Genomic DNA, 21,031 nt, shown 5'->3' with positions numbered 1-21,031 from the left:
TTTCTTAATACAGGTTGCCGGATTATCTTCTCATACATGTAGTGTCCTCCTGATAACCAGCTATGATGTCCTTATTGTGGTCAGGTTATCTTCTCATACATGCAGGGCCGCCGATAGGCCAGTACTACTGCTACTGGCATCAGGGGCCCGGCCGAATTTTACAATGGGGGGGGCCCGGGCCCCCTGGTGCCGGCAGCAGTCATTGTATGTCCTGTTTCAACTCAGATCTGCGTCCAGAGGACGCAGATCTGAGTTGAGCACATACACAGCTGAAGCGAGGAGCTGACACAGGTCAGCTCCTCGCTTCGTTGCTGCCGCCTGTCTCGCTGACACATATGCGGCTGAAGCAAGGAGCTGACCTGTGTCAGCTCCTCACTTCGCCGCTGCCGCCTCTCTCGGTGACACATATGCGGCTGAGCCGGAACCCGGCTCAGCCGCATATGTGTCAGCGAGAGAGCCGGCAGCGGCGAAGCGAGGAGCTGACACAGGTCAGCTCCTCGCTTCAGCCGCATATGTGTCAGCGAGAGAGACACCCAGTGGCGAAGCGTGGAGCTGACCTGTGTCAGCTCCTTCCTTCAGCCGCATGTGTCAGCGAGAGAGACGCGCAGAGAGCGGCGAGGGAGCGGAGGAGAAGGTAAGTTTAATGTGGAGGTGGAACGTGAATCTGGGGGCAGATGAAAGAGAGGACGGAATGACACTGGGGCAGATGAAGGAGGGGACGGCATGACACTGTGGGGACATGAATCTGGGGGCAGAGATGGAGGGACATGAAACTGGGGGCAGAGATGGGGGACATGAATCTGGGGGCAAAGATGGAGGGGGGACATGAATCGGGGGGGACATGAATCTGGGGGCAGAGATGGAGGGGGGACATGAATCGGGGGGGACATGAATCTGGGGGCAGAGATGGAGGGGGGACATGAATCGGGGGGGACATGAATCTGGGGGCAGAGATGGAGGGGAAATGAAACGGGGCAGAGATGTGGGGACATGAATCTGGGGGCAGAGATGGAAGGGGGACATGAAGCTGGGGGCAGATGAAGGGTGTATATGAAACTGGGGGAGAGATAGAGGGGGGACATATAATTTACGGGTGACTGTAGGAGGATTATACTGTGTGCGGGCACATGAAAAATTAACAAGTGGGCGGAGTCAGCACAAAAGTGGGCGGGGCTAAATTTGCTGCAGCGCGCTAAGCGCGCCACACATTTTGTCCCTCTTTTAGTTCTTCAAAAGTTGGGAGGTATGGAGATGGGGGGACATGAATCTGTGGGCAGAAATGTGGGGACATGAATCTGGGGGCAGATGAAGGGTGTATATGAAGCTAGGGGAGAGACGGAGGGGGACATATAATTTACGGGTGACTGTAGGAGGATTATACAGTGTGCGGGCAAATGGAAAATTAATGAGTGGGCGGAGTCAACATAACAGTGGGTGGGGCTAAATTTCCCGCGGCGCGCAAAGCAAAAATGGCAGGGGGGGGCCCCAGACACTTAGGCTGTATGGGGCCCCAAAATTCCTGATGGCGGCCCTGCATACATGTAGTGTCCTCCTGATAACCAGCCATGATCTCCTTATTGTGGTCGGGTTATCTTCTCATACATGTAGTGTCCTCCTAATAACCCGGCCACAATACGGACATCATGGCTAGCTTTCTGACAACTTCCAGACCATAGAATGTTCAAAATTCTTAGTTTTATATTTGCAAAAATGTTGAACTTTTGATGTCTACAAATTTAAATATTGTTACGTTCATGGGATTGTATCATTTATCTTGTATCATTTTTCTACCTTTACATGCTACAGAAATAGATGATCATTGGGATTCCCATTGCTAAGATTTTTACTGACTGTACTTATTTTGGCCGCACTTATCTCGAAAAGCAGTCAACCAAACTGGACAACTCTTCTCCATCGACTGCAGACAATGAACGGTTAAAGCCAGGAGACTGTAGCCGGGAATATGAAATGAAAGGGCCGATCATCTGAGCTCAGTTATCTTCCCGGCTGCCGTCTCTGGATAAACAGTGCACAGAATAATTCCTTTCATTTTCCTCTCCCATGTATTTAACATTTCACCCAGCAGTCTCGAAAGCAGTAACTCTTGTTTATTCAAGTCCCCATAGGCCAGTAATCCTTGTTTTGAGGTTATCGCACCGCTCCATAATGAGGTGGAACTGACATGCCATTAATATGCAGAATACATATTACCCATGCATATGAGTTCTGGAAGCTTAGGAGCAATCTCCGCTCCCCTACTTGTTTTCTTTCTACTATATCAGGATAGGCCGGTGCACTTGAGTTACACAACCCTAGGGTAATCTCATAAGCATATCACAGCGCAACCCCGCTAAGAAATATTGCAAATTGTAGAGAACTCAATCTCTTTATTCTTTGAATTGACATCTTAAAGTTTAATTATAGAGCCTTCAATCAAGTCTTGAAGAGGACCTCTCACCTCCCCCGACAGGTTGGTTTTAGTAAATAACTGAATTCTCCATGAAATAATAATTGCAATGTTTTGTTCCTCTGCTGTTCCTCCTGGAAATGTAGGCAGGTTGGAACTCTTAGAAGTGGGGAGACTTATATGACCACTGACAACAACCTCTGACCTCAGCGATCACTGGACAGGGGCTGATGATGTCACTCACATACATGGCTGACATCTTACCAGGAAACGTTGAGGCCAGATAAGTGGCGAATCCTGGCTTGGGAGGGAGAGCAAACAAGGGCTGGATAAAGGAGCACCAGTTGTTGTTATATACCCACTCCAACGGCCCCTGAGTTTGCCCTATATCCTGGACAACCCCTTTAAGAACTAGGTGTTATCATTTCTCTTATTGATAATATAAATAAATCCCTGCCCGGCTAGGCACTAACTAAACATAGAATAGGTTACCTCACCTAGAATAACAGAAATCCAGAAGCCAGTAGAATCATTCAGGACACAGCTCCACAAATATGACCTCTCTGTTGGGTCTCCAGCCAAGCTCTGCCCCGAGTCTGCTGCTGGAGCTGACTTCTTAAGCCTCCTTGATGAGCAGACTCTCTGCAGCTGAATCGCTGCCGGAACATCCCCAAAGTGTGGACTGGAGGAGGGTGGAATGACAGGTCCCACTACCAACCTACCTGCCATTCCTAAAAATCCAGCCCAATACTGAGCATTTATCACATTGCTCAGCAGACGAAAGTTGTCTGCTGAGAACAAACATTCCTTCTGCAGTTTTCTCATCTCACCCACCTTAGTAGTCTGGGTGAGATGTACAGTCCCTCCATTACCTGACCAGCCATCGGCTTACAATATATAGAATGGTACACAAGTAGTCTGATATTTCCTGTTTTCTGCAGATCATTTCTCAGCTTGCTGTGTCTCCTAAGACATGATAAGCAGAGTCATCTCATTATTAAATAGTGGGGTTTTTTTTTATATTATTCTGAGAACATTCACAGTTAAAGAATCTAGAAATATCACAATTTTGATACTGCCCACTTCAGCAGACACAATAACCTGGCACTTCCTACCTGTTTACAGCATAGACTAAGACATGTTGAGCAGAGTCATTTCATTATAATCAGATGATGTTTCTTAAATGTGAATATATAATTAAAAGAATCTTAAAATGTATATTTTTTTGATTTGCTTTGATGTAGACTAAGACATGATGAACAGAGTCATCTCATTCTTATGAGAGGATGAGTAAGTTAAAGACCACTCCATTGTATTGCTGGAGACCTAGATAAGATAGGACACTAATACTATACACATAAGGCTGGCCATAGTCTGTAAATACCTGTGGGCTGAACTATTTGGCAACAATTATGGTTCCCGATTGTATCTACAAAGAACGGAAGGATTGGAAATTGTATAATTAAACCGAAATTGTAGAATATGGCCGAGACCGGGACATATATCAAAATAAAAAATAAAGACAAATAATGTTTCAAAAGCCGAAACATGAGACCTTTACGGGAGTTGATGATAGGAATGATATCTGATAATGATGTAGGGAAATGGCTTGGTAATATTTTCCGCAATGACTCTGCTTTACTATCAATTCCGTTTTGATTGTATTTTCTCTGGTACAATTGTAATATAATTAGCTCACAATTAATTATCCCACATTAGATGTCAGCTGTCCGGCATTCATCCTAGTGGTCTGCTGACTGGCCACATTATTAATGACCTAAGCATATTGTTTCCAGATACACATGGCAGAGATAATCAGATAATCATTGGTGATTACCAGGCGGAATTACTGAGGGTTTATCCCAACTAATAACAGGTGTAGTAATTTGCGTACCGTCATTAGACGGGTTAATCTGTACTCATACCCCTAAATCATTCCATTAAACAACTCCTATAAAATTCACATTAGAACTTCTGTATGTTGTATTGTTTATCTGCACATTGTGGTGGGATTATGTTTAGTCTTGTGCGGGATTATTTATATGCACAGTGTGGCAGGATTATGTTTTTTTTTTCAGTAAAATTATTGTATTCTGTGGAGATGTTTGTTGGTATTATATAGTAGGTGCTGTTTGGTGAGTTACAGTTATAGCATTGAAGGATAATTTATGTAGTGTAGTGGGATTATGGGTATTGTTTGGTGGAATTATTTATGTGTACAGTGTGGCGGGATTATGGATATTGTTTGGTGGAATTATTTATGTGTACAGTGTGGTGGGAATATGGATATTGTTTGGTGGAATTATTTATGTGTACAGTGTGGCGGGATTATGGATATTGTTTGGTGGAATTATTTATATGTACAGTGTGGCGGGATTATGGGTATTGTTTGGTGGAATTATTTATGTGTACAGTTTGGCGGTATTGTGGGTATTGTTTGGTGGATTTAGTTATGTGTACAATGTGTCGGGATTATGGGTATTATTTGGTGGAATTATTTATGTGTACAGTGTGGCCAGATTATGAGTATTGTTTGGTGGAATTATGTGTACAGTGTAGCGTAATTATTGCTATTGTTTGGTGGAATTATTTATGTGTACAGTGTAGCAGAATTATTGGTATTTGGTGGAATTAGTTATATGTACAATGTGGCAGAATTATTTCTATTGTTTGGTGGAATTAGTTATATGTACAATGTGGCAGAATTATGGGTATTGTTTGGTGGAATTATGTGTAAAGGGTAGCGTAATGATTGCTATTGTTTGGTGGAATTATTTATGTGTACAGTGTAGCGTAATTTTTGGTATTGTTTGGTGGAATTAGTTATATGTACAATGTGGCAGAATTATGGGTATTGTTTGGTGGAATTAGTTATGTGTACAGTGTAGCGGGATTACGGGTTATTATATAGTAAGATTATTTTAATATACCCAATGGCATGTTTATGTGTATTGTATGGTAGGCTTTTTATGGAGACATTGGTAGAATAACGTGTACTTTATAATGGGATTGTTTATGTGTACAGTATGGCAGCATTATGAGTATTGTTTAATAGGATTACCGGCGTCCATTATGTTGCAGGATTCTGGGTATTGTATAGTAGGATTATTTATGTGGACAATGTGGTGGGATTATGTATACTTTATGACAGTAATATATATGTGTACAAAGTGGCAGGATTCTGGGTATTGTATAGTAAAATTGCTTATGCATAGAGTATGGCAGGACTATGAGTACTGTATTGCAGAATTTTGTGTACAGTGTGGTTGTATTTTTGGTACTATATGGTAGGTGTATTTGTATGTAAAGTATGTTGGCATTATTTGTGTGTATTGTGTGGCCGCATTATTCTATATGGCTACACACAATTGGAAAGAACTAGTATGCAGTAAAATCCCATCTACTGTATGTGTTGTCAATGTTCTCTGCCAATGACAAGTAATAGTAAATAACATTTGCAGAATTAACTTGGCGATAGTGATATGGAAAATTCCGAGGCCATACTTGAGAGCAGGTATGGCGGCGCTTATAAATATGCCCCATTGTGGGAATCAATGAAAACATCTATAACATCTTAAACAAAGAATACAAAAGCAAAACATAATACGCCAAAGCTTCGGAGTCGAGAGCGATAATCAGCATGTTCTAGTCACAGCAATTACCCAGAAACCCGAAAGCAAATTATAATATAACGTACATGGGAATGAAAAATAAATAGAGGAACGTGAAAATCACCAATTAGAAAATTACACATAATTATCTGGCACTGGAAGATTAATTGGTTCAATCTGGAGGGCGCGCACAAGTCCTTACGGTTACAACTAAACTGTACTTAAGTTTCGAAGTGGAAACTGTAAAAGAAAGTTTGTGAAGAATCTATAAAATACTGAGAGGGATTCCTCAAGACTGGAAGATATTATGCCAGACTTGATGTCCCCTGTGCCTGGACAGGCGGCGCTTAAATTATGATGGGACTGTGGCGCTTCCCACTGCCATACTTCAGCTTCTCTCCTCTATCATATACCCCTATATATCACACAGCTCAGCTTCTCTCCTCTATCATATAACCCTATATATCACAGAGCTCAGCTCCTCTCCTCTATCATATAACCCTATATATCACAGAGCTCAGCTTCTCTCCTCTATCATATAACCCTATATATCACACAGCTCAGCTTCTCTCCTGTATCATATAACCCTATATATCACACAGCTCAGCTTCTCTCCTCTATCATATAACCTATATATCACTGAGCTCAGCTTCTCTCCTCTATCATATAACCTATATATCACAGAGCTCAGCTTCTCTCCTCTATCATATAACCTATATATCACAGAGCTCAGCTTCTCTCCTCTATCATATAACCTATATATCACAGAGCTCAGCTTCTCTCCCTCTATCATATAACCTATATATCACCGAGCTCAGCTTCTCTCCTCTATCATATAACCTATATATCACAGAGCTCAGCTTCTCTCCTCTATCATATATCCCTATATATCACAGAGCTCAGCTTCTCTCCTCTATCATATAACCTATATATCACACAGCTCAGCTTCTCTCCCTCTATTATATAATCCCTTATATCACACAGCTCAGCTTCTCTCCTCTATCATATAACCTATATATCACACAGCTCAGCTTCTCTCCTCTATCATATAACCCTATATATCACACAGCTCAGCTTCTCTCCTCTATCATATAACCCTATATATCACACAGCTCAGCTTCTCTCCCTCTATTATATAATCCCTTATATCACAGAGCTCAGCTTCTCTCCTCTATCATATAACCTATATATCACACAGCTCAGCTTCTCTCCCTCTATTATATAATCCCTTATATCACACAGCTCAGCTTCTCTCCTCTATCATATAACCCTATATATCACACAGCTCAGCTTCTCTCCCTCTATTATATAATCCCTTATATCACAGAGCTCAGCTTCTCTCCTCTATCATATAACCTATATATCACACAGCTCAGCTTCTCTCCCTCTATTATATAATCCCTTATATCACACAGCTCAGCTTCTCTCCTCTATCATATAACCTATATATCACACAGCTCAGCTTCTCTCCTCTATCATATAACCCTATATATCACAGAGCTCAGCTTCTCTTCTATCATATAACCCTATATATCACACAGCTCAGCTTCTCTCCTCTATCATATAACCCTATATATCACAGAGCTCAGCTTCTCTCCTCTATCATATAACCTATATATCACACAGCTCAGCTTCTCTCCTCTATCATATAACCTATATATCACACAGCTCAGCTTCTCTCCTCTATCATATAACCTATATATCACACAGCTCAGCTTCTCTCCCTCTATTATATAATCCCTTATATCACACAGCTCAGCTTCTCTCCTCTATCATATAACCTATATATCACACAGCTCAGCTTCTCTCCTCTATCATATAACCCTATATATCACACAGCTCAGCTTCTCTCCTCTATCATATAACCCTATATATCACACAGCTCAGCTTCTCTCCCTCTATTATATAATCCCTTATATCACAGAGCTCAGCTTCTCTCCTCTATCATATAACCTATATATCACACAGCTCAGCTTCTCTCCCTCTATTATATAATCCCTTATATCGCACAGCTCAGCTTCTCTCCTCTATCATATAACCCTATATATCACAGAGCTCAGCTTCTCTCCTCTATCATATAACCCTATATATCACACAGCTCAGCTTCTCTCCTCTATCATATAACCCTATATATCACAGAGCTCAGCTTCTCTCCTCTATCCTATAACCCTATATATCACACAGCTCAGCTTCTCTCCTCTATCATATAACCCTATATATCACAGAGCTCAGCTTCTCTCCTCTATCATATATCCCTTTATATCACAGAGCTCAGCTTCTCTATCATATATCCCTATATATCACAGAGCTCAGCTTCTCTCCTCTATCATATATCCCTATATATCACAGAGCTCAGCTTCTCTATCATATAACCTATATATCACAGAGCTCAGCTTCTCTCCTTCTATCTTATTCTGATCTCCTACAATTTCTTGACAGTTTTTCTTTCAATTCTGCCTGTAATGCCAGAAGAAACCTGTCATTATCCTATATGTGGACATCTACTAATCCTACTTCTTTTTTATCTTCAAGAGGATCTGGACATTCCCCCCTGGACTCCATTTCTTGCTTTTCTTCTTTTTTCTGTACTTTCTCATCTATTAAGCTGTCAGCATTGTAGTGGAGTTCTTTCGTCCACGGCTATGTCAGCTGGAAGCAATTCCTGGTAGGGTTTCACTTACACCTTTCATGAGATATACAGTATATATACAGTATATATATATATATATATATATATATATATATATATATATATATATACTAGAGGGAGGACCCGGCTTCGCACGGGTATATTACATTTTATGTTTGTGTAGTGGCCCCATAAGAATTGTCCAATTTTGCACTGGTGTATTTTGTATGTGGTTTGTGTGTATGTCCATAAGCGTCATGTGATTATGTCTATCTCATTTTGGATATCAGTGAAAAATCTGTGATCAGTTGTTATGGATACCTGGAGTAAAGCTGTATCTAATCCTTCCCCATGTAGTACTGTGTTTAGATGCAAGTATCTAATCCTACGGCATGTGGTACTGTGTGCAGACGTGTGTATCTAATCCTATGGCGTGTACAACTGTGTGAAGACACGTGTATTTAATCCTCCCCTGTGTGGTATTGTGTGAAGAGGCGCGTATCTAATCCTACGGCGTGTGGAACTGTGTGTAGACGCGCGTATCCAATCCCCCAGCATGTGGTACTGTGTGCAGACGCGCGTATCTAATCCTATGGCATGTGGTAGTGTGTGTAGATGCGTGTATCTAATCCTCCCCATTTGGTACTGTGTGCAGACGCGCGTATCTAATCCTCCCCCGTGTGGTACTGTGTGCAGACGCGTGTATCTAATCCTCCCCCGTGTGGTACTGTGTGCGTAGACGCGTATCTAATTCTCTGACTTGTGGTACTGTTTGCAGAGGCATGTATCTAATCCTCCAAAGTGTGGTACTGTGTGCACACACACGTATCTAATCCTCCCCTGTGTGGTATTGTGTGAAGAGGCGCGTATCTAATCCTTCGGCGTATGTAACTATGTGTAGACGCGCATATCCAATCCCCCAGCATGTGGTACTGTGTGCAGATGCGCGTATCTAATCCTATGGCATGTGGTAGTGTGTGTAGATGCGCGTATCTAATCCTCCCCCGTGTGGTACTGTGTGCAGACGCGCGTATCTAATCCTCCCCGTTTGGTACTGTGTGCAGACGCACGTATCTAATCCTCCCCCGTGTGGTACTGTGTGCAGACGCGTGTATCTAATCCTCCCCCGTGTGGTACTGTGTGCGTAGACGCGTATCTAATTCTCTGACTTGTGGTACTGTTTGCAGAGGCATTTATCTAATCCTCCAAAGTGTGGTACTGTGTGCACACACACGTATCTAATCCTCCCCTGTGTGGTATTGTGTGAAGAGGCGCGTATCTAATCCTTCGGCATGTGGAACGTGTGCAGACGCACGTATCAAATCCTTCAGTGTGTGGAACTGTGTGCAGAAGTGCGTATTTAATCCTCTGGTGTGTGGGACTGTGTGCAGACCCGTGTATCTAATTCTACGGCATGTGGTACTGTGTGTATACGTGTGTATCTAATCCTATGGCGTGTACAACTGTGTGAAGACACGTGTATTTAATCCTCCCCTGTGTGGTATTGTGTGAAGAGGCGCGTATCTAATCCTACGGCGTGTGGAACTGTGTGTAAACGCGCGTATCCAATCCCCCAGCATGTGGTACTGTGTGCAGACGCGCGTATCTAATCCTATGGCATGTGGTAGTGTGTGTAGATGCGCGTATCTAATCCTCCCCCGTGTGGTACTGTGTGCAGACGCGCGTATCTAATCCTCCCCGTTTGGTACTGTGTGCAGACGCGCGTATCTAATCCTCCCCCGTGTGGTACTGTGTGCAGACGCGTGTATCTAATCCTCCCCCGTGTGGTACTGTGTGCGTAGACGCGTATCTAATTCTCTGACTTGTGGTACTGTTTGCAGAGGCATGTATCTAATCCTCCAAAGTGTGGTACTGTGTGCACACACACGTATCTAATCCTCCCCTGTGTGGTATTGTGTGAAGAGGCGCGTATCTAATCCTTCGGCGTATGTAACTATGTGTAGACGCGCATATCCAATCCCCCAGCATGTGGTACTGTGTGCAGACGCGCGTATCTAATCCTCCCCGTTTGGTACTGTGTGCAGACGCACGTATCTAATCCTCCCCCGTGTGGTATTGTGTGCAGACGCGTGTATCTAATCCTCCCCCGTGTGGTACTGTGTGCGTAGACGCGTATCTAATTCTCTGACTTGTGGTACTGTTTGCAGAGGCATTTATCTAATCCTCCAAAGTGTGGTACTGTGTGCACACACACGTATCTAATCCTCCCCTGTGTGGTATTGTGTGAAGAGGCGCGTATCTAATCCTTCGGCATGTGGAACGTGTGCAGACGCACGTATCAAATCCTTCAGTGTGTGGAACTGTGTGCAGAAGTGCGTATTTAATCCTCTGGTGTGTGGGACTGTGTGCAGACCCGTGTATCTAATTCTACGGCATGTGGTACTGTGTGTATACGTGTGTATCTAATCCTATGGCGTGTACAACTGTGTGAAGACACGTGTATTTAATCCTCCCCTGTGTGGTATTGTGTGAAGAGGCGCGTATCTAATCCTACGGCGTGTGGAACTGTGTGTAGACGCGCGTATCCAATCCCCCAGCATGTGGTACTGTGTGCAGACGCGTGTATCTAATCCTATGGCATGTGGTAGTGTGTGTAGATGCGTGTATCTAATCCTCCCCCGTGTGGTACTGTGTGCAGACGCGCATATCTAATCCTCCCCGTTTGGTACTGTGTGCAGACGCGCGTATCTAATCCTCCCCCGTGTGGTACTGTGTGCAGACGCGTGTATCTAATCCTCCCCCGTGTGGTACTGTGTGCGTAGACGCGTATCTAATTCTCTGACTTGTGGTACTGTTTGCAGAGGCATGTATCTAATCCTCCAAAGTTTGGTACTGTGTGCACACACACGTATCTAATCCTCCCCTGTGTGGTATTGTGTGAAGAGGCGCGTATCTAATCCTTCGGCATGTGGAACGTGTGCAGACGCACGTATCAAATCCTTCAGTGTGTGGAACTGTGTGCAGAAGTGCGTATTTAATCCTCTGGTGTGTGGGACTGTGTGCAGACCCGTGTATCTAATGCTACGGCATGTGGTACTGTTTGTAGACGCGCGTATCTAATCCTATGGCGTGTACAACTGTGTGAAGACACGTGTATCTAATCCTCCCCTTTATGGTATTGTGTGAAAAGGCACGTATCTAATCCTACGGCATGTGGTACTGTGTGCAGACGCGTGTATCTAATCCTATGGCGTGTACAACTGTGTGAAGACATATGTATCTAATCCTCCCCTGTGTGGTATTGTGTGAAGAGGCGCGTATCTAATCCTACGGTGTGTGGAACTGTGTGCAGACGCGTGTATCCAATCCCCCGGCATGTGGTACTGTGTGCAGACGCGTGTATCTAATCCTATGGCGTGTACAACTGTGTGCAGACGCGCGTATCTAATCCTCTGGAGTGTGGAACTGTGTGTAGACGCGTGTATCTAATCCTCTGGAGTGTGGAACTGTGTGTAGACGCCTGTATTTAATCCTTCGGCATGTGGAACCGTGTGCAGACGCACGTATCAAATCCTTCAGTGTGTGGAACTGTGTGCAGAAGTGCGTATTTAATCCTCTGGTGTGTGGGACTGTGTGCAGACCCGTGTATCTAATTCTACGGCATGTGGTACTGTGTCCAGATGCGTGTATCTAATCCTATGGTGTGTACAACTGTGTGAAGACACGTGTATCTAATCCTCCCCTGTGTGGTAGTGTGAAGAGGCGCGTATCTAATCCTACGGCATATGGTACTGTGTGCAGATGCGTGTATCTAATCCTATGGCGTGTACAACTGTGTTAAGACACGTGTATCTAATCTTCCCCTGTGTGGTATTGTGTGAAGAGGTGCGTATCTAATCCTACGGCATATGGTACTGTGTGCAGACGCGTGTATCTAATCCTATGGCGTGTACAACTGTGTGAAGACACGTGTATCTAATCCTCCCCTGTGTGGTATTGTGTGAAGAGGCGCGTATCTAATCCTACGGCATGTGGTACTGTATGCAGATGCGTGTATCTAATCCTATGGCGTGTACAACTGTGTGAAGACACGTGTATCTAATCCTCCCCTGTGTGGTACTGTGTGCAGACGCGTGTATGTAATCCTATGGCATGTGGTACTGTGTGTAGACGCGCGTATCTAATCCTCTGGAGTGTGGAACTGTGTGTAGACGCCTGTATCTAATCCTTCAGCATGTGGAACCGTGTGCAGACGCACTTATCTAATCCTTCAGTGTGTGGAACTGTGTGCAGAAGTGCGTATTTAATCCTCTGGTGTGTGGGACTGTGTGCAGACCCGTGTATCTAATCCTCTAACATGTGGTACTGTGTGCTGATCTGTGTATCTAATCCTCTGATGCGTGTATCTCAGTTTGGATATCCGTGTTGTATTGTGCATGTGGAGTGACCGTGTGTATTGCAGTTGGAATATGAGTGAAAGTCTTGCAGGTTTGTATTGGCTAAGGGGGGGCACTGTGTTTGGAATGCTGTATCTCAGCAACGGTACGTCCGAGCGAGTTGGAGTCTCGTCTTAAACCTTCCCGGATACCTGAAGTATCTCTGTGCCAAATTCGGTGAAGATCGGTCCAGTCGTTTGGTTCGCATTAGAGCACAGACAGACAGACAGACAGAAATTCATTTTTATAATATAGGGATATATATATATATATATGTATATGTATATATATATATATATATATATATATATATATATATATTATTCTCATGGTAGGCCAGCAATATCTGATGGGGGTCCAACTTCTGGCAGGCTCGAGGGCCCACCATCTTCATTGTTTACCATGCACAGCGCCGTGCATTTGGTTATGGCTGTGCCTGGTACTGCAGCTGAGTCTGAGTTACGTACATGAGACTGAGCTACTGTGAGCTGCAATACCAGGCATAACCACAAGTACATATTTGGCGCTGTTCTTGGTCATGGCAGGGGTGCCTCACCTATTGGATATTGCTATATACTACCTTTAATAAGATGGACAGGCAATAACCTGCTTGCTGACAGTTTCCATATCATAATAATTTTTCAATTTTTTTTTTTTTTTAAGCTACAGTAGAAAATAATTAAAATCTGCAAACAATCTGATAAAGATATACCAGGTAGAATGTATGTGAAATCATCCAACGACTTCTGACCGTGATTGCTGACCCATTTCCAGACACGGCGTTTTGCGAGCCTGTGCAGCCCGGGTGCACGGATGTCTTCTTCGCACATGACTCAGAGGTGAAAACAAGCGTAGAAATCTGTGTGAAGGAGAAAGTTACGCAACACAAACTTCACGCATATTACTGGCTGAAACGTAGAAGAAATCGCGCTTCATGGAATATTTATCCGTCCTCTTCTGCACCTTTTATCAGTCTGCAGGATATCACTGTGACCAAAGCTTTATCTCTGCCGGATATCTGAGTGACAGGAGCGCTTCTGTGCTAGTACTGCATCTGAAAGGGTTAATACTAGGAACAGGCTAAACCTAGCAATTGTCACTGACTGTGTCATTTCATCAGTATGACTCTACATGCCATACTGTACTGAAATAATACTGCCATACTGTACTGAGATAATACTGCCATACAGTATGCAAATAATATCTACATAGAGTGTTCAACTAATACAGTACAGTATGCATATATTATCTCCATACACTTCTCAAATAATACTACTATAGAGTACTCAATTAATACTGCCATACAGTATGCAAATAATACCTTCATATAATATTCAAATATTACCTCCATATAGTTCTCAAATAATACTGCTATAGAGTACTGAAATAATACTGCCATACAATATACAAATAATATCTATTATTATTATTATTATTATTGTTTATATAGCACCATTAATTCCATGGTGCTTTACATTTGGGGGATTACATACAATACACAAAATATACAAATATACAAATAATATCTACACACAGTGTTCAAATAATACTGCTATAGAGTACTCATTTAATACAGTATGCAAATAATACCTTCATATAATATTCAAATAATACCTCCATATAGTTTTCAAATAATACTGCTATAGAGTACTGAAATAATACTGCCATACAGTATACAAATAATATCTATTATTATTATTGTTTATTTATATAGCACCATTAATTCATATAATATTCAAATAATACCTCCATATCATTCTCAAATAATACTGCTATAGAGTACTGAAATAATACTGCCATATAGTATACAAATAATATCTACATACAATGTTCAAATAATACTGCTATAGAGTACTGAAATAATACTGCCATATAGTATACAAATAATATCTACATACAATGTTCAAATAATACTGCTATAGAGTACTGAAATAATACTGCCATACAGTATGCAAATAATACCTTCATATAATATTCAAATAATACCATCGTACAGTTCTCAAATAATACTAAAAAAGAAGAAAAATTGTGGGGACACTCACCAAGCCAGGATTTTTTTTTTTGTTTGTAGATTGTGAGCCCCCTATAGAGCTCACAATGTACATTTTTTTCCCCTATCAGTATGTCTTTGGAATATGGGATGGAAATTCATGCAAACACAGGGAGAACATACAAACTCCTTGCAGATTGTTTTTTGCCCTTCGTGGGATTTGAACACCAGGACTCCAGTGCTGCAACACTACAGTGCTAACCACTGAGCCACTGTGTGGCCCCTAAGCTGGGATCATTTAGTCAAACACTCTTTATTTCATGATGATAAAAACACATAGGGAGAGAAAGTAGTGCAAAACATAAATGGCAACAGCCATTTCGCACTGCACACACGCGCTTTCTCAAATCAAATAATACTGCTATAGAGTACTCAAATAATACTGACATAAAATACTAATATGATATTTCCATACAGTATGCAAATATTATTGCCATACAGTATTCAAATAATAACACCATACAGTTTTTAAATAATACCACCACACATCGGACAAATAATACTGCCATAGAGTACACAAATAATACTACCATGCAGTATTCAAGTAATACCACCACACAGTTCTCAATAAATAACATCCATACAGTACTATAATAACACTGCCATACTGTACTCAAATAATACCACCATATAGTACTTGATTAATACTGCCATACTGACATATTGTATTCATGTAATACCACTATACAGTACTGAAACAATGTTGCCTTGTGGTATTCAAATAATACTGTCATACAGTTCTCAGTGCAGTGATATCAGTAGCTTTGTGGACAAAAAGTGATGTAAAATGCGGCATTTGGAAGGAACATTTTTAAAAAACAGAATGTAAACTTTACTTGCGAAACTTCTGCGCTTTCCACACAGAAGTAAATGCAAAAAAAGCAGAAAAGCAGTAAAAACACAAGTATTTTTTCTGTTGTTTTTTCCCCCCTGTGATTCAGTTGCTTTCCTTTTCTGCAGTGTTTTGCAGTTGTGATTTGTGGCTCAGGTGAGGTCAGACGTTGCAGAATGGCAGCATTATATTGGCCTTCGCTGAAACGCAGCAGAAAAAAACGCTGCATGTTACAGTCCTAGGAAAGTGAAAAGAGGCAAAAATGCAAAAAGTGGTGAAAAATGCAAATGTGTTTTTTTCCTGCTCCGTCTCCATTGCGTTTTCTTTTCTATGTACTTATTATGATAGAGATTTTGTGTCCTTGAGATTTTCATGCTTGACCTCTACACATGAGCAGATCAAGGACCTCACAAGGAGAGATGTCGCCTATAAATGCGCTGCGGAATATGTTGGCGCTATAGGAGCAAGAGAGAGGAGGTAAAATCAGGGCGCTCTTTGGATTCGCAGTGACCCGGTATCTCATGTATTGGTCTCTTTATGACCCCATCTATCGTCCCCTACAAGCCGGACCCCTTCCCTTTTCTCTGCCCAGCTTTCCCCGGTCCTGACAATGACTCAGTGACTAATCTATCAAGCGATTAGCGCGGCAGCTGAGCCCGGGCCACGTCTGTGATCTATGAGAGGCTGAAATAACACCACATAAATTACACGGCCAACATGTAACATGAAGGAAATGTTCGCAACAGATTGCCACATTGCATTTCTGGAAAGAACTCCACAGGCTACGAGCCCAAATCGTGACTTACAAATTATTCATACCCTGCCTGTCAGTCACCACTCCAAAATTTGCTTTAGATATGAGGTGCCCATGTAGGTCCTGAGCCCGAAATTGTTATTGTTCTTCTTTGATCCTTGTGTAGATCAGGAAGTCTGAAATGCAAAAAAAAAATACTAAATCATCTGAAATGTATCAAAGACAGCTAAAGGTTAGGGTTGAGCGATCGGGATCGGAAAAGATTGGATTCCGACGGCGATCGAGTAAATTTCCCAATCGCGATCGGGATCGAGACCGGCTCGGAAATTGGATTTTAAAATTGATCCTGTAATCTCAAGAATGGCTCAAGGTCCACCAAGAGCCTAGAAAGGAAAACCATCAGACGTAGCGGCCAGATGATCTTGTGGTATTATAATGGGTTCATTATGGGGTTCATGGACAATTTCGAGTGATTTGAGGCTATTGGAGCGTCTCTCTTATATAATGTTCTCAACCCAAGTATGGTTGTGGGAAGATCATCCACCAGTGAGAAGGTCTTCTCGAAATCTGGTGATATACATACAGGGATGAACCTATCCTCTCTGCAGCCTGACACAAACTATAGAAAGGTGCCCTTCCCACAAAAAATACAGATAACCAACACAGCTATCTTTGGTTGCATGATGGGGCCCCCCTAATTATCACAGGCATCCCCATTGGCAGATCAAAAAAATCCCCTTATTTGGCCCCCACATACACAACTTTTTTTTGCCCCCACCTAGAGTAGTGACTGATAATTTTTACTCACCTGTCCATGCTCCTGACCAATGTCACCCTTCATACACATGCATGCTCAGCTTGGCCAAGTGTGTATGTGTAGATGCATCTGGTGGAGATACCTCTGGAAGTAGCTGTCCTCCCTAATGTCTTCTGATTGACCCCCTGTTAGTTACCCTCTCAGTTTCACCCATTATATTACATGGCGACTCTGCTTTGCACTTTGTGTAGTTTTGTAGGTTCACTTACAAGTTTTTCTGCTATTGATAGTAGACCAATCGAGTGGTCACAAGCTAAGAAGTGCTTTGATCCTTGAGTAAAGTGCTGGTGATGGACAAAGTCATGACAAGTAAACTGGGAAAAGGAATAAGTAGAATTGTAGACTGATTTAGTAACTACTGGTCTGCAGCCACCTGGCCGATGTAATGGGACTCTCCCAACTTCTTGAGAAAGACATGGGGCAAAACTATCAGAGCTGCTTCTACTAAGCAAACCCAACCATCTGCTCACCATTTGGTGGTACAACGTTGCACGCTCTCCCCGTTTTGATCTTCGTCATCCAGTGTCTCCTCCATTGATCTTGATCCTCTATTTGCCAACTGAGCTATGTATGCCAAAACTAGGACTCTACTCTCCCACCTCGGACTCCCAAGCCATCTGTTAGGAACCTGATGCAACAATAATAGACAGTAAGTCCTGGGCAACCACAATCCCCAAGCCCCGAGGTACAAACAGCCCTGAGTGTACAACGCTCTCCTAACTGGAGCGGAACCAGGCCCCGGAGTTCTTCACCAGAGCTCTTGATGATAGATTTGGACTTGGTAAAACCCAGGCCCTAGAACCACAACTACCCAGAGAGTGCACCCCAAGTAATAGAGGACCCAGAAACACTAACCCCAGCAGATGAAATCAGGAGAACTGGTCAGCACAGAGAGTAGAAGTCAGAGGATTGCCAGGCGGTAGCACAAACACTGTAGGGAAGTCGTGCAGGCCAAGTCGGTAATCCAGAGGTAGATGCAGGTTCCAGGGATAGCCAAAAATGTAATCAAGCCGAGCCGGTACACAGGAGGTCATGTAGTAGCAGGAGGGAGAAGCACATACGTAGTCAGGAGCGCCGGGTCATGCACAGGAGGTCACGAAGTAGCCAAGCACTAGTCAAGCAGGAGTGGTCAAGAAAAGCCAAGGTCATACACGAGAGGACAAGAGGTAGCCAAATCAGAAGGTCAAGAAGAGGTCATCTAGAAAGCAACCCGAGGTCATACACAATAGTAGGAGGAAATCAGGAGGAACAGGAACCAAGGACAGGAGGCAGAAAATCACAGTGGCCGGACCCAGAATGAGGCCTCAATAGCCTCTGGCCTGCCGCTGACCTCTCCGACCCCATAAACGCTGGTCCTGACACTAGAGGGACCGGAAGCACCATTTTGGTGCTGGACACAGAGTGGGCCATAAGCCTCCGTGTGGTACAGCAGGGGTTCCGGCCCAACCTAACACTGTCCATGTCAATAAGAGCAGCGTGTTCTGGAGTTCCAGTGGTAAATTACACTCCATATTATATCTTCCATGGGTCAGAAGTGAATATTTTTAAGACTCTAAAGGACTCCTGGATATTCGCATATTCCACTCTGGCCTGTTCTTGATAACTTGGGAACCTCCATAGGAAAGAATATTGACCAATGGGTGTCTCAGCTAACATTACATAGCAAATGATCAAACACACGATTTCCTCTTCATTGGAAAACCTACATTCTAGTACTCAAACATTTATAGATTCAATAGTATTCTCAGTCTGTAGACGGCATGCCTAGTGGAGGAGACCTTAAAGGGGTTGTCCCATCACAAGGACCCTATCTATACTGCTAGTTTATGTGGATTTAAGACTTTTCCTAAATACATTGCTTTATCAAAACTGCTTTTTTTTTGTCCGCTATCTTAATTTATTCACTTCATTGTTGACACTGCGTTTCTATGGCCACTGGGCTTATCTGCTCATTTCCCAAGTGACTAGCTGCCTGCTCTCAGGCAATGGAGCTCCTCAGATAGGGGAGGGGGGAGGTGAGAGCTCCGGGATTACTGTGCTGTCTATCTTCAGTTTTTCCACTTATCAGCCGGTTTAATTGAATTTGGCTGATAAGGGCTGAGATAAGGATTACCTTATGTATGTAATGCAAGCTGACTCAAATACAGCTCTGCTACATCAGTTTCCACATCAGCTTCATACTGTGTTAATGCATAGCAGATAGCAGAGCAAGTGAAACCCCGCCTACCAATGTGCTGAGAAATCCAGGAAGTGAAGAGAGCACACAGAACAAGAGTTATGGGAATACCCCTTTAAAGGTAATGGACACAGTTGTATCAGTTTATTTAATTGAATTGCATCTATTAAGTCATAACAACAATCATTTTTGTAACTGCTTTTTTGCCTTTCGCAGCCGTCATGTATTCTCTTACATTGCTGGCTGCTCTGTCCTGTTCTGAGCGAGATCCATAAACTGACAGCTCTTATTTCTGCTCCCCTGATCAACCCTCTAAGCTGTCATTTAGAGATAGATTTTATATTGTTGTAAAGATGTCTCCTTATAATATTGTTCAGGATGCCAGACAAAGCCATCAAAGCCCTGACAAACCTTGGCACAGAGCAGCTTGCAATGTAGGGGTGTGCATGACAACTGCTACAAAATGTATTACCATAGACAAAAGCAAGATGTGAATATACAAGTCTTCAAAGGAACTGCTGCTGTTGATTCCCATGAAGCCCGGCATGGTGTCCTTGAAATGTGACATTCGCTCGCTTTACATAAAATGCAATTAAAATGTCCTAAAAATACAACAATTTTCTCAGCTTAGAAATGACCCTGGAAACTAATTCTTCTCCAATCTCTGATTCTCCATGACCTGTGCACAGAACCTACTGTTCCTCTACCTGCCTACAAGGATATGTATCACAGGCTAAGTGTGTAATCCTCTAGCACAATGGAAAAAAAGAAACAGAGACCAGTGGAGAGCGGCTCGCCTGCTAAAAATCCCACGTGCCAGATATGATTTAACATCTGCAATTCAGGGGATTATCTCTTCAAGGGAACACAGTGCAGAGAGAACTGATTCATTTCTGTGCCAAGGCTTCCTTGGTCACTTTCCCAATGTTACTGATACACAAACACAATTATAGCTAAAATACACTACTTATCCTGCACTGATCCTGAATGACATCCTAGATTATACTCCAGAGCTGCGCTCACTATTCTGCTGGTGCAGTCACTGTGTACATACATTACATTACTTATCCTGTATTATACTCCAGAGCTGCGCTCACTATTCTGCTGGTGCAGTCACTGTGTACATACATTACATTACTTATCCTGTATTATACTCCAGAGCTGCGCTCACTATTCTGCTGGTGCAGTCACTGTGTACATACATTACATTACTTATCCTGTATTATATTCCAGAGCTGCGCTCTCTATTCTGCTGGTACAGTCACTGTGTACATACATTACATTACTTATCTTGTATTATACTCCAGAGCTGCGCTCACTATTCTGCTGGTGCAGTCTCTGTGTACATACATGACATT

The 21,031-nt window shown here is 42.8% G+C and overlaps 1 pseudogene; it reads left to right on the top strand.

The window, feature by feature from the left end:
• Positions 1 to 391: 391 nt before the first annotated feature.
• On the top strand, positions 392 to 515 carry LOC142211076 (small nucleolar RNA SNORA17; annotated as a pseudogene).
• Positions 516 to 21,031: the final 20,516 nt, after the last annotated feature.

Source organism: Leptodactylus fuscus, chromosome 6, assembly GCF_031893055.1.
Source record: "Leptodactylus fuscus isolate aLepFus1 chromosome 6, aLepFus1.hap2, whole genome shotgun sequence".
NCBI lineage: Eukaryota > Metazoa > Chordata > Amphibia > Anura > Leptodactylidae > Leptodactylus > Leptodactylus fuscus.
Note: the sequence above shows the minus strand (reverse complement) of the source record. Positions and strands in the feature narration are given on the sequence as shown.